The 14,167-nt window shown below is 42.8% G+C and overlaps 1 protein-coding gene across 1 annotated transcript in view; it reads left to right on the top strand.

The window, feature by feature from the left end:
* The window catches only part of LOC145397679 (protein amalgam-like), a 127,523-nt gene that overhangs the window by 104,095 nt on the left and 9,261 nt on the right, over positions 1–14,167 (top strand). The gene's annotated exons all lie outside the window — the stretch shown is intronic.

The following is a 14,167-nucleotide window of genomic DNA, read 5'->3' as shown; positions in this document are numbered from 1 at the left end:
GAGAGGGCAGTGCTTGGAAACTCCCTGTACAATTGCTTGCCGATTATTCTGTGTTGTTATGTGAAGACGAAGGGGAGCTGCAAGGCTTGGTGGATGAGTTTGGGATAGTGTGTAAGAAACGGAATCTAAAGGTGAATGTAGGGAAGAGTAATGGTATGGTCTTCGAGAGAAGTGAAGTCAGTGAATGTACAGTGAGGTTGAATGAGGAGGAAATGGAAAGTTTGAGTGTGTTTAAGTACTTGGGTAGTGTGATGAGTAAGGATGGAAGTTTAGAGCGTGAAATGCTTGAAAGGGTAAAACAGGGAAGAAAGGTTGCTGGTTCCTTGAAAGCAGTGATAAGAGACAGGGAAGTGTGCATGGAAGTGAAAAAGTTACTTCTTGACAGTGGTGTGATAACAACTCTAACGTATGGAAGTGAAACTTGGACCTTGTTGGAGGGACACAAGTCAAGATTGAGAGCAGTGGAAATGAGTTACTTGAAAGGAGCATGTCGAGTCACGTGGAGAGACAGACTGACAAATGAGGAAGGGGCATTGTGGTGTGGATGTGGATGTGATAGAAAGCTTTGGGAGAAACACACTGAGGTGGTTTGGCCACATGGAGAGGATGGAGAGTGAGAGACTGACGAGAAGAGTATATGTGAGTGAGGTGAAGGGGGGGAGAGGAAGGGGAAGGCCAAGGATGAGCTGGAGGGATGGAGTGAAGAGGTATATGAAAGAGGGGGTGTGTGAGTTGGATCAGGGAAGTGAAATGGCAGGGGACAGGGCGACATGGAGGCAATTTGTTTGTGGCCACCCCTTACGGGAATTAGGCATCTGGCAATAGATAGATAGACAGACAGACATTTCAATATAATTATGTATAAAATTTTGTCTTATTTAATCATTTACTTTATGAGGTGAATCGATATATTTTTATCTTGCATGCAATGGTCATTATCCCCCCTTTTTTATGCACACTCATACAGCTTGTTTCACACCTGAGCACATGTTTCCTATTGTTTTGGGCGATTTTTGTAAGGTTATGTGGTGGGGAAAAAGTGTATGCCAAAATTTTCCTATTTTCGTTCAGACGCAATGGGTAACTATTATAATGGCTGACGGTCTATTGCGTGACAGTCATTAAGCCTATGTGACTGAGATTGGCATTTTAAGGTGTGTAAATTCAAGCTCTTCAGATCGGTAGGGGAACATTTTATCTTGGTGAAAGTTAAAAAATCGATGTCATTTTGCGGCTGTACGCTCCTACCTTCTCTATACTCATTTCAAAGCCAAAGGTGGCTGTTGTGTACATATACATAATGACTTATCTTGCTCTCGTGTTTCTGAACTCGATTTTTCTGAATTCTCTACACTCTGGCTTCGGCTCTCCTGTCATTCTCTGACTAAACATATCTGCACTGTTTACTTATCTCCTAATTCTTCTATCAAAAATACTTCGACTGTCTTACTTCTACGATGGAACACATTCTATCCACTTCTCCTTTCTCTGAAATCTCCATTCTAGGAGATTTCAGTGTTCACCACCACCTTTGGCTCTCCTCTCCTTTCACTGATCCACATGGTGAACAAGCCTACATCTTTTCTATCCTTAATGACCTAGAGCAGCTTGTACAGCACCCTACCCGAATCCCTGACTGCCTTGGAGAGAGCTCCAACATACTTGACCTCTTCCTTACGATTAATCCTTCAGCTTACACTGTTAATCTTTTCTCTCCATTGGGCTCCTCTGATCACAACCTTATCACCTTAAACTGTCCTATTGCTCTGGTATGGCCTGTTGACCCTCCAAAGAAACGTCGTCTGTGGCACTTTGGAGCTGCGGATTGGGAGGCCCCAAGGCAGTACTTCTTTGATTTTCCCTGGAATGATTATTGCTTCGATGGCCAGCAGCCATCTGAGTGTGCCTTGCACATTATGGAGGTTATTCTCTCGGGCACGGAAGCATATATTCCTTTCTTATATCTTTTGACTAAAACAAGAAAGCCTTGATTTAATCACGCTTGTTCTAATGCTGTCCGCACCAAGGAGAGGGCCTATGAAAGGTACCAGTGCCAACCTACCCCTGAATCACATCTTTAATGCGTTTTTGTCCGGAATCATGCTAAGTCTGTTCTTCGTTCTGCTAAAAATAATTTCATCCGTGCTAAATGCTCTCAACTCTCCAACTCGAATTCTTCCCGTTCCTTCTGGCACCTTGCCAAAAACCTTTCAAACAACTGTACCTCATCATCCTTCCCTCCTCTCTTCTACACTGATGGTTCTGTAGCTATTCCTTCTACTGATAAAGCAGATCTCTTTGCTCAGACTTTCTCTTCCAATTCCACCTTAGATGATTCCGGTGCTGTTCCTCCATAACTTCCCCTCTCTGACTTCCTCATGGCTGACATTAAAATTTCTTCAGCTGATGTATTTTCTGCCATCACAGGCCTCAATACTAACAAGGCAAATGGGACTGATGGACTCCCTCCTGTTGTTCTCAAGAACTGTGCTTCTGTGCTAACACCCGGCCTAGGTAAACTATTTCGCCTTTGTCTTTTGAACTTGTACCTTTCCTTCTTGCTGGAAGTTTGCTCTCATTCAGCCAGTCTCAAAGAAGGGTGACCATTCCCAATCCTCTAACTATCGTCCAATTGCTTTAACATCCTGTATCTCAAAACTTTTCGAGTCAATTCTTAATAGAAAAATTTTAAAGCATCTTTCCTATCACAACCTTCTTTCTGATTGTCAGTATGGGTTCCGTCAGGGCGCTCCACTGGTGATCATCTCACCTACCTTTCAGACTCCTGGTCACCCTCCTTTCGGGACTGGCAAAAGCTTTACCATTGCACTTGACATCTCAAAGGCTTTCGATCGAGTCTGGCATAAATCTTGAATTTCTAAACTGCCCTCTTACGGTTTCTATCCTTCTATCTGTGTCTTAATCTCTAGCTTCCTTTCTGGTCGTTGTATAGCCTCTGTTGTAGATGGCCATCATTCTTCTACTTGATTTATCAACAGTGGTGTTCCTCAGGGCTATGTCCTATCACCCCATCTCTTCCTTTTATTCATCAATGATCTTCTAAGCTGTACAATTAACCCTATCCACTCATACGCTGATGACTCCACCCTTCACCTTTCCATTCGGTTCCCGCAACGCCCATCACAGCAGTTACTTCAGCAAACAAGGGATGAGACTATGGCACACCTAATGTCTGACTTGGCTCGTATCTCTGACAGGGGTAAAAATAATCTGGTTGCTTTTAATGCATCAAAGACGCAGTTCTTACACCTATCAACCCGACAAAATCTTCCACGGGAGTACCCACTAATGTTTAATAATATTCAGCTTAATCCTGCATCATCCTTGAACATGCTTGGGGTTTCATTTACTCGGAACTTATCTTGGAAAGATCATATTACATCTCTTGTAAAATCTGCTTCCAAGAGATTAGGTGTGCTAACCCGACTCCGTTCCTTCTTTACCCCTGCACAATTGTTGACTCTTTACACAGGTTTTATCCGCCCCTGTGTGGAGTACAACTCTCATGTGTGGGGAGGTTCCCCACATACAGCTCTTCTCAATAGGGTGGAGTCAAAGGCTTTTCGTCTCATTAACTCTCCTCCTCTTACTGACCCCGTTCAACCTCTGTCTCTTCATCACAATGTTGCATCTTAACATCTTTTCTCTCGCCACTTCAGTGGTCACTGCTCCTCTGAACTGTCTGCATGCATCCCTCCACCTCTACGACGGGCGTGTAGCACCGGCCTAGCAGCAAACTCTCATCCCTTTTCTGTCCATCTCTCTAATGCAAGAGTTAACCGTTACTCCCAGTCCTTCATTTATGCAACAGGTCAGGTCTGGAACTGTCTCCCTCTGTCTGTATTTCTTGCTTCCTATGATCTCCAGGCTTCCAAACGCAGTGTGTCCAGGCATCTTGAAATGATCGGAACTTGAATTTGGCTCTCTCTTGTATTTTGTTTTTCTCCTGGAAGGAACGGTTATTGCGGGCTCGTGGCCTTTGGTTCCTTCTTTCTCATATAAAAAAAAAGTCTGACCTGGAGCTTTGCGGATTTTTGGGGTGAATAAGGAAAACCTAATTAAGCTGTTATCATTGTGTAATGTGCTTTGGGCGTCCAGAGCGTTAACAAGCTCATGGTATTTTTCGTACGTCATACTGATACCCAAACAGACTAGTCGTTCTATGAATCCCCATTTTATTCTGGCCGCACTGTGTTAACTTCTTGTTTATATAAGGTCATACGGCAAATGGTTAATAAGAGGCTTCTTCCTATTTCAGAGTGGAAGAATTTGTTAAATGATCGACAGTGTGTCCTTCCTAAATGCAGAAGTATTTGGAACATTACATTTCGGACGCATTTGCCAAATAATGAATTCATGAAAGGAATGTTCTTGGATATCCATAAAGCCTATGATATTACGTGGCGACAGGATAAACAAATGTAGGTATATGATAATGGTGCTAAGTTTTCTCTTTGTTCTGCTAACATTAATTTTATACATACTAAATATTCTGAACTCTCCTACTCGAATTCTTCCCTCTCCTTTTGGGACCTTGCCAAAAACCTTTCTACGGTAACAACTTTACCTCATCATCATTCCCTCTTTTCCACTCTGATGATTCTGTAGCTATTTCTTCTACTGATAAAGCAGAACTCTTCAGTCTTTTCTTCTCCAATTCCACCTTAAATGCTTCTGGCTCTGTTCCTCCATCACTTCCCCCCTCTGATTTCCTCATGGCTGACATTAAAATTTCTTCAGCTATGTATATTCTGCCATCGCTGAACTCAGTACTAACAAGGCATATGATGAGTCTGTTGGGGTTCCTCCTGTTGTTCTCAAGAACTGAGCTTCTGTGCTTACAAACTGCCTAGGTAAACTTTTTTGCTTTTGTGTATCAACTTGTACCTTTCCTTCTTGCTGGAAGTTTGCCCTTATTCAGCCTGTCCCAGAGAAGGGTGACCACTACCAATCCCCTAAATATCGCCCAGTTGCTTTAACATCCTGTGTCTCTAACAAAAAAAATAAATAAATAAGAAATATTCTTTCCTATATAACAACCTTGTTTCTGATCGTCAGTATGGGTTCCGTCAGAGATGCGTCATGGGTAATCTTTACACTTTCAGACTCCTGTTCATTTTTTTGGGGGGGACTTTACTGAAAGCTTTTGCCATTGTGCTTGACTTCTCAAAGGCTTTCGATTGAGTCTGGAATAAATCTTTAATTTCCAAACTGTCCTCTTACGGTTTCTATCCTTCTATCTGTGCCTTCACCTCTGGCTTTCTTTCTGGTCGTTCTGTAGCTGCTGTGGTAGACGGCCACCATTCTTCTGCTAGATCTATCAATAGTGGTGTTCCTCAGGGCTCTGTCTTATTACCAACTCTCTTCCTTTTATCCATCAGTGACCTTCTATGCTGTACAGCTAACCCTACCCACTTATTCGCTGATGATTTTGCCCTTCACCTTTCCATTCGCATCCCACAGTGTCCATCTCAGATTGTATCTTTGACTGGGATGAAAGTAATCTTGTTGTTTTTAACGCATCAAAAACTACGTTCTTACACCTATCAACCTGTATAAATCTTTCCCATGAGTGTCCACTAATGTTTAATAATATCAAGCATAATCCTGAATTATCTTTAAACATACTTGGGGTTTCATTCTGTCGGGATTTGTCTTGGAATTATCATATTACATCTCTTGTAAAATCTGCTTCCAAGAGATTAGGTGTGCTAAGCCTACTCCGTACCTTGTTTACCCCTGCATAGTTGTTGACTTTATACATGGGCTTTTTTCGGCCCTGTGCAGAGTACAACTCTCATGTGTGAGGAGGCTCCCCACATACAGCTCTTCTCAGCAAGGTGGAGTCAAAGGCTTTTCGTCTCATTAACTCTCTTCCTCTTTCTGGCTCCCTTCAACCTCTGGCTGTTTGCTGCACTGTTGCATCTTTATCTCTTTTCTATCACATCTCCAATGCTCAGTGCTCCTCTGAACTATGCTTTCACCCCTCCACGACTACGACGGGTGTGTAGCACCGGTCTAGAAACAAACTCTCATCCTTTTTCTGTCTAAGTATTTAATGCAAAAGTTAATCGTTACTCCCAGTCTTTCATTTATGCAACAGGTGAACTCTGGAACTGTCTCCCTCTATCTGTAATTTTTGCTCCTATGATATCCAGTCTTTCAAACTTAGTGTGTCCAGGCATCTCCAAATGAACGGATCTTGAATTTGACTCGGTTGTATTGTTTTTGTTTTTTTCTTGTAGGGAACAGTGTGTGGGCTCCTGACCCTTTGGTTCCTTCTTTCTTGCATTAAAAATAATTATTTCTAGCGTTTTCAGGGACAGAACTTACTCTGTCAGAGTGTCTTGTAACGAACCATAGGTGGTTTTTATCCGTGAAAATGGGGTGTCTGAGGGCAGTGTGCTTAGTCCTATATTATTTCGCATTATGATAAATTATATACTCTCATCTTCCATCCCGAGGAACCTCAAAGGCTCACTCTTTGCTGTCATTTGTGCACCATAACTTTCCTCCCCTAATGCACAATTTTTGCTGGTCAGATTCAAGCTGCTCTTGATTCCGTCCACCAGTGGGCCTTGTAGTGGGTAATAATGTTTTCCATTCCTAAGTGTGCCTCTGTACTTTTTACCAGTTATAACGTCCTTGACCTGAGTGTGACTTTGGATAATCAACCGGTACCTTTTCAGAATTTTGTAAAAATCTTGGGCTTTCTCCTTGATGGGAGATTAATCTAAAAATTTCATATTAACAATTTACTTGCTGTCTGTGATAAACCATTCAATGTTCTAAAGGATGTAGCAGGTACTACTTTTAGAGTCAACAGAAAATCTTTGTTAATGATGCATAAGTCCCTCATCAGATCCAAGCTGGACTATGGCTCACAGGTGTGTGGGTTGGCATCTGATGCTACAATGAGGAGGCTGGATGTGTTGCAGAATGAATGTTTAGGGATGTGTCTTGGAGCCCTCAAGAATCTTGGGCTTACTCCTTGATGGGAGATTAATCAAAAAATTTCATATTAACAATTTACTTGCTATTTGTGCTAAACCATTAAATGTTCTTAGGTCTGTAACAGGTACTACTTTTAGAGTCAACAGAAAATCTTTGTTAGTGATGCATAAGTCCCTCATCAGATCCAAGCTCACAGGTGTGTGCGTTGACATCTGATGTTACAATGAGGAGGCTGGATGTGTCGCAGAATGAATGTTTAGGGATGTGTCTTGGAGCCCTCAAGTGTACACGTGTAGCTGCACCCACCACTACAATACTGTGAAAGGAAAGAAATATTACGTACAAGGGAGGTAGAGAGGCAAACCCCGGGGGTTCCCTCCCGTTATAAACTCTGGTCCAAGTGAAGGCATACTGCTGTGCAAAATTTCGTGTGCCTACTCATAAACTATGGTGCCGTACCCCCTCGCATCAGCTTCCCCTCCCCCGTGGGGATTGGTCATTGCGATCCCACATTGCCTAAAGCGTAGAGTGAATGTTCACTAATAAGCATAATTTTGCCTTTCTGATTTGAAAACTTGACCATACATAAACTCTTTGGCCAAGACCCCGGGGGTTGCACCAGCTCCAGGGGGGAGATTGAGGTCTCACCCAGCGTAAAATTTGGTCCCACTAAATATCTAGAGTTGTGCAAAATTTAATGATCTCAGGTATATATATATATATATATCCAATTGGCGTGCAGTGTCCTCAATATATGACGGAACTGGGTATTTTCAAGTTTTAATAAAGAAGGGAACCCCAGGGTAGGGACCTATGAGCTTCGTGACAATGAGCCGACATGTGGAGGGTGGTACGCCTAGCACCCTTCCAGCAAAATCCCTCATGCAGGAAATCTGGAAGCCAATGGATTAAATATATATATATATATATATATATATATATATATATATATATATATATATACATATATATATATATATATATATATATATATATATATATATATATATATGTATAGTATATAGATAGAGAGATAGAGAGATAGTAATCCCTGCAATATCCAGATGCCCAATTCCCAGACACCCCAATTTACGGACATTTTCGGCCCAGGACTTCGTAGCCCCCAAATTGCCCCTAGAAAGCAAAAAATTAATTGAAAATCTGACCTTTTTGCCTCGTAATTTGAACCTGGTACATGGAGAGGACCAGCTGTGTTTTGGCATGTACAGTAGCTATGCCAACATCCACTAAAGCGCCCATGCTTCCTCCCCATTTCCTGCCCGTACTTCATTGTGAGTGATGTTTGTCACCATGGCCTCCCACGTGCTTGCTTTTGTGGTGGTGCCCTACCTCCTCGCCTGCCTCTTCTTCGTGTGTGTGATGATGGCCCTGTCGCCCGAGAAGAGCAAATGAGTGGTTCTGACTCTGGAGAAGAGGGAGATATTGGACAAGGCAGACACAGGATAGTCGACATCACGCATCCTCCGTGAATTCAACCTGGCCTGCTCTACATTGTTTGATATCAAGAAATCCCGCAACAAACTTACCCAGTACATGGTTGACCTCGCATCAAAGACAAACGCAACGTGGAAAGGAAGGTTATGTACCCTCCCAGGTTTGCAGAAATTGACTGCTCCATGCTGATTTTGTATCGTCAACAACGTGCTGCTGGTGTGTTGGTAAGTGGTACGGAGCTGAAGGCTGCTGCTGAGAAGTTCGCAAGGCTCCACGACGCCCCAGACTTCAAAGCATCCGAGGGTTGGCTCTTCGCTTTCAAGTTACGGCATAGACTTACTAACCATATGGCCCATGGCGAAGTTCTAAAGGCAAACGAGGATGGAGTAGAGGAGTTTCAGCACAAGGTGAAGGGCCTGATTGACAGGGAGGGACTCACTCTCAGTCAAGTCTACAACGTTGATGAAACTGGTCTATTCTATTGCTCACTGCTAATGAACTTTCTAGCCGAGGAGACAGAGAAGCGTGTACCTGGCCACAAGCTCTCCAAGCAATGGATACCTGCTTTGTGTTGTACCAACACTAACGGCATGCACCGGCTCAAGCCCGTTATTGTTGACTGTGCAAAGCAGCCTAGGTGTCTTCGTGGGTGATGAATGTCCTTCCTGTCTTGTGGTACCATTCTGTGAAGGTTTGGTTCACAGTCAAGATCTTCAGAGACTGGTTTCACCAGCACTTCGTCATGGAGGTCATCCATTATCAGACGTGCACACTGGGAATCCTGCACGACCAGGTAAAGGCCCTCCTTACTCTGAACAATGCACCTGCGCATCCATCCAACAAGGAGTTGGTGGCTGAGAATGGCCGCATTAGGTGCATGTTTCTGCCACCTAGTACGACTTCTCTCATCCAACCAATGGACCAAGGAGTGATTGTGGCAATGAAGAAGCTGTACTGTTTGAAGTTTCTGGACGAAGTGTTGGTTGTTCTCGAGGATGAGGATGAGCGTAGGGAGGGATGGCCATCTACAATTGGGCCAGTGCAATGAAGGAAGTCTCTGTCAAGACTCTGGAAAGTGGTTGGTCTCGTTTACTTCTCAGAGCCGATGTGGTGCACGATTTTCTAGGTTTTGACGTGGATGACTTCCATGCATGTCTTTGTGTGGCTGGCGACAGTGTTGATGTGGACGAAGTGTGTGAGTGGTTGGATGATGACAAGGGCAATCCTGGGTATCAGATCATGTCTGATATTGAGATCGCATCTTCAGTTGAAGGTACAAGTGCCCAGCTTGAAGATTCTGATGAGGAAAGCGACAATGATGTGGACTCCTCTCAGCGTGCCAATACTCCAGCCATCCCCAAGCTAAGCACACTCTGGGAGCATGTAGAGTTCGTTCTGGACTACCTTGAACACCCGGACTGCGACAGGGAGATGGGGCCCTTGGGACTTGTTTAGGAAGTGCATCATCAATTGCCAAAATCCTGGTTCCTTGTGTCAATAATGACTGACAGGCCTTCAACCTCCGAACCACAGCCAACACATCAGCCACGGTGGAGTCGCCATTGGACGTGAGTCTGCACCTGTTTTCAGAGTCGTCTGCAGTGGGTAGTCCATCACCATGTCCCAGTGACGCGCCCACCTGCCTCACCTACTCTCGGACTCTGACAGTGAATAAGCAGCAAGAACTCGCCACTAGACCAAACGGGAATTTACAGTGTTGAGCAGTGTAAAGAACAGTGCGCAGTGTTAAGAAATTAGAATTCAGGGTGCAAAGACTTAAGTGCAGAGTGCAACACTGGTTACATGAGAGTACTGAACAGTACAATTGAGTGCAAGTGAGAAAAGAATGTGCAGTGTTAAGATATTAGAGTTCAGAGTGCAAAGACTTATGTGCAGATTGCAACACTGGTTACAGGAAAGTTCAATAGGGTGCAAGTGGGAAAAGAATGTGCAGTGTTGAGAAATTTGAATTCAGAGTGCAAATGACAAAGTGTGGTGCAATACTTTATTACTATAGGTGCTTCAGGTGCACTTTTTTACTGTCAAAGCCTGAGAGGGGACGGGTTATTCATCGAGATGGCCACAGACTTGTAAGTACTGTACCTAGAGTATTTAATAATGTACTGTATTTTCCATACTAACCTCCAAAACCTCATTCTCTGGTTCCTTTGCATTTATTTCACTATTTTATGACACTTATTGGTGTGAATAGGGTCTTAGATAGGTGCTATGCATGTCTGGTAGGGAGTTATGTAGGTGTTTTTCTGAGTTAGACTGGGTTAGGGTCCATATGTACAAGTCCATGAGACAGGGGCGCAATATCCAGATGGGCCCAATTTCCAGACATGTCTTTGGCTGAAATACATCGGATATTAAAGGGATTACTGTATACATACATACATATATATATATATATATATATATATATATATATATATATATATATATAAATAGATAGATGTGCAGTATATACATATTTGATTGTTCCCCCAGACCCAGCCTGTGGTGGCTGGTCTTTGGAGGTCCACCATGCCTAAAGCATGGTTGAGGTAAATGCCTACCAATATGCAAAATTATGTGATCCTCGATCAGAATTTATGGCAGTGCACTATAGCTTTGGCTGGACCCCCGGAGGCCGTCCCCTACCCCGTGAGAGGTGACTCTTGGTGGTTCCACTCTTCCTGATATGTGGCCGGGGTGAACGTCTGTCAATCTGCAAAATTTCATATATTTTGTTAAAAACTTTGGTAGTGCATAACAACCTTGTCCAAGACCACACCTGGTTCTCGGGAATTCCACTGTGTATGGAACCTGGCTCGATTGAAGCTCTACAACTGTGCAAAAATTCATGTTCCTAGGTAAAAAAAAAAAAAAAAAAAATCTGTGCCTAATGGCTTTGGGTGGGACATCCAAGGGGCCCTCGCCTCCATGAGGGGCGGTCCTCGGCGGTCCCATGCTGCTGGAAACCTGACCTGGGGGGGGGGGTACCAATCTGCAAAATGTCGTTTTCCAAACACTCTTCACATTAGCCCTGTACCGGGTTCTTCAAGAAAATAAGGTGAGTCAGTGACAATGGTAGGGCAAGAGTAACACAGTTATGGAAAAACACTATATTTGGCCGTCCCTGTGGGTGTGGCAAAAATAAGATATACTGTAGAGGGTGTACTCACTGAACTGAGGTCACTTGATCTTCAAAATAGCACTTATGAACATTGAGCTCCATTTGTGAAGGGGAAAGTAATCCCCCATTATGTGAAGCTTGGTTGTAACACCGCTGACAATACAAAAGTATGAAACTTCGTAGCCCATGTGTAACACAGCCGGTAAAGAAGATTTTTTTTTTTCATTTTTCATGATTTATTTTAATGATATATAAAATGGACCATTGCCTTCCCTTTCACTATCACAGATTCATGTTTCAACCATTTTTGAGTCCCCGTTACTTCATCTAGAACATGATGGACCAGAAAATGTATTGTGGGCCGTCTTTGGCCATACTTTGGCTGAATTATTAGCAGCCCCCATAGCTTAACCATGCCAGCTGGATTAGGGTTTTGGCCAGAGGTGGAAGTGCCCATAGGGAAATGTATAGGGCAGTGTATCAGGGAAGGAAGGACGTGAAGGGCGTGGTGGCGACGTTAGACTGGGAAGAAGTGGCTGGAACATAGTAGGCTTGGGATATAAAGTAGTAGGTTAATGGATCAGCATGGGCATCGAATGACTGAGGTGGAAATAAGGGCGACAGGGGTTTAAGGCAAGAAGTTGGAACAGCGTACACGTCAGGTTAAGGAGGATGGGGAACGGTCAGAGCAGCTTGGTCTTAACAAGCATGGAACTGGAGCAGCTAGACACGTGGCGTGGTGCTGGAAACATGAAAATAGGTTTGTATAAGTCATGTGTAGGGTCATCCCAGAGTGGTGTGATGCTGCTCACGAGGCCATGGATGTGGGATATCCTACTGCAAACCTTAGTACCCTGGCCTTTTCCATTGGTAGTTGATTATGTTGTGCCGAAAGTTGGACGGGGATTTAACCCTTTTGCTGCACTTGGAGCACTTGAGTATTTAATTCAAGGTAATAGTAGAGGCTTCTGTTCAGTTAAGAGACATTCTAACAAAGTATAAATATACATCCCAGTAGTGAAATTTTTAAAGCCGTCTCAAATAACCCTTTCTCTTCGGTTAGTACTATCGGAAAGTAGAGTCCTGTCACATCTCCTGCCATTCTCTCCAGGGTTTTTAAAATTTAGTATTTTGAATTCGACGCAAATGACACTGATGACTCTGATCTACTGTATGGTCAAATAAGACAATAAATGCCAGTTGATGCAAAATTACGAAAATGAATGAAACAGGAGAGGCGACAGGACTTTTGCTGGGGAGTGTATACCTAGGAAATATATTTAGGTCAACACCTACCGATTTCAGTCAGCTGATGGAAATTCTAGCAGTCAGAGGGTTACTGTTACTTCAAGCTGAACCCGATCACCACCCTTGGAAGCTGTGGAAATAAGTGGTAGTAACGCAGAAAAAAACATATCTTCCTCCCCAGGCGACGACAAGAACCAACTGAGGCAAAGTCTCCTTGTTTGGATCATTTACTGCACAAAGTAAACAAACTAAATATAGTTATAATGATAAACGCTATAGTCTTTTCAGACGCAACCATTTGACACACTAACATTTCATTTTTAAAAATCATTATTCTCTAATATCCTATAATACTAATTCAATGCATCATATAGTATGGGAGTAACACAGAAAAACATATCTTCCTCCACAGGCGACGACAAGAACCAACTGAGGCAAAGTTTCCTTGTCTGGATCATTCACTGCACAAAATAAACCAAATATAGTTATGATGATAAACGCTATAGTCATTTCAGACGCACCATTTGACACAATGTAATATTTCATTTTTTTAAATCATAATATTCTTAAATCTCCCAAAATACTAATCCACTTCATAATATAGTACCGTACACTAAACTGGTCGGAGTGAGAAATAATTATTAAATACATTTGAAAGAGATCGTACTTGAAGCCAGAACCTAAGATGCTAGTGGTGATATTGTGACTATAGTTGCGGCGCATGAGTCTGAGGTTGTCATTGTCGTACCCTGGCAACCTACCATTCAAAAGTGCGTCCGATTTCGTATCATATTATACACGAATCATATTATTATGCACGAATATATTATACACGAATATTACTATACACGAACAAATTATACACGAATCACATGCATCTCATATTATGAACGAAATCAGATGCACTTCTGAATGGTACGTTGCCAGGGCACGATAATAACAACCTCTGAGTCGCGCGCCGCAACTATAGTAACACATTCCTGAATAGTAATTCGTATTCCAAAACTGTTAACCTTAGAGAAATGCTGTGCAGTGCATAATGTATTTAAAGTCTTGATAAAGATACCAGCATCTGTGGTCTATTATTGGCCAGCTTTATTACTCATTGAAGTGACTGACGGGATAAAAAAGCACAAAAAAACTACGCTGCTCCACTCTACACCAGAGATTCTAACATACAGAAACCCACAACTAACACAATTTATATCGTACTTGGCCCTGAAAAATTACTGTAACAATACCATAGTTAATTCTAAAATAGTTTCATTTTTCTGTAAAGCTTTTCGTTAGATTCTCCTCCTTTTCATCATCCTCGTGGAGGCAAGCCGTGCCATGCCTACCCACCACAGGCTGTGAAGTGGGTATATA

The sequence above is a fragment of the Coenobita brevimanus genome, chromosome 42, assembly GCF_032717465.1.
Source record: "Coenobita brevimanus isolate Jiangsu-jjx chromosome 42, ASM3271746v2, whole genome shotgun sequence".
NCBI lineage: Eukaryota > Metazoa > Arthropoda > Malacostraca > Decapoda > Coenobitidae > Coenobita > Coenobita brevimanus.
The sequence above is the reverse complement of the archived record's forward strand: the minus strand, read 5'-3'. Positions and strand labels throughout refer to the sequence as shown.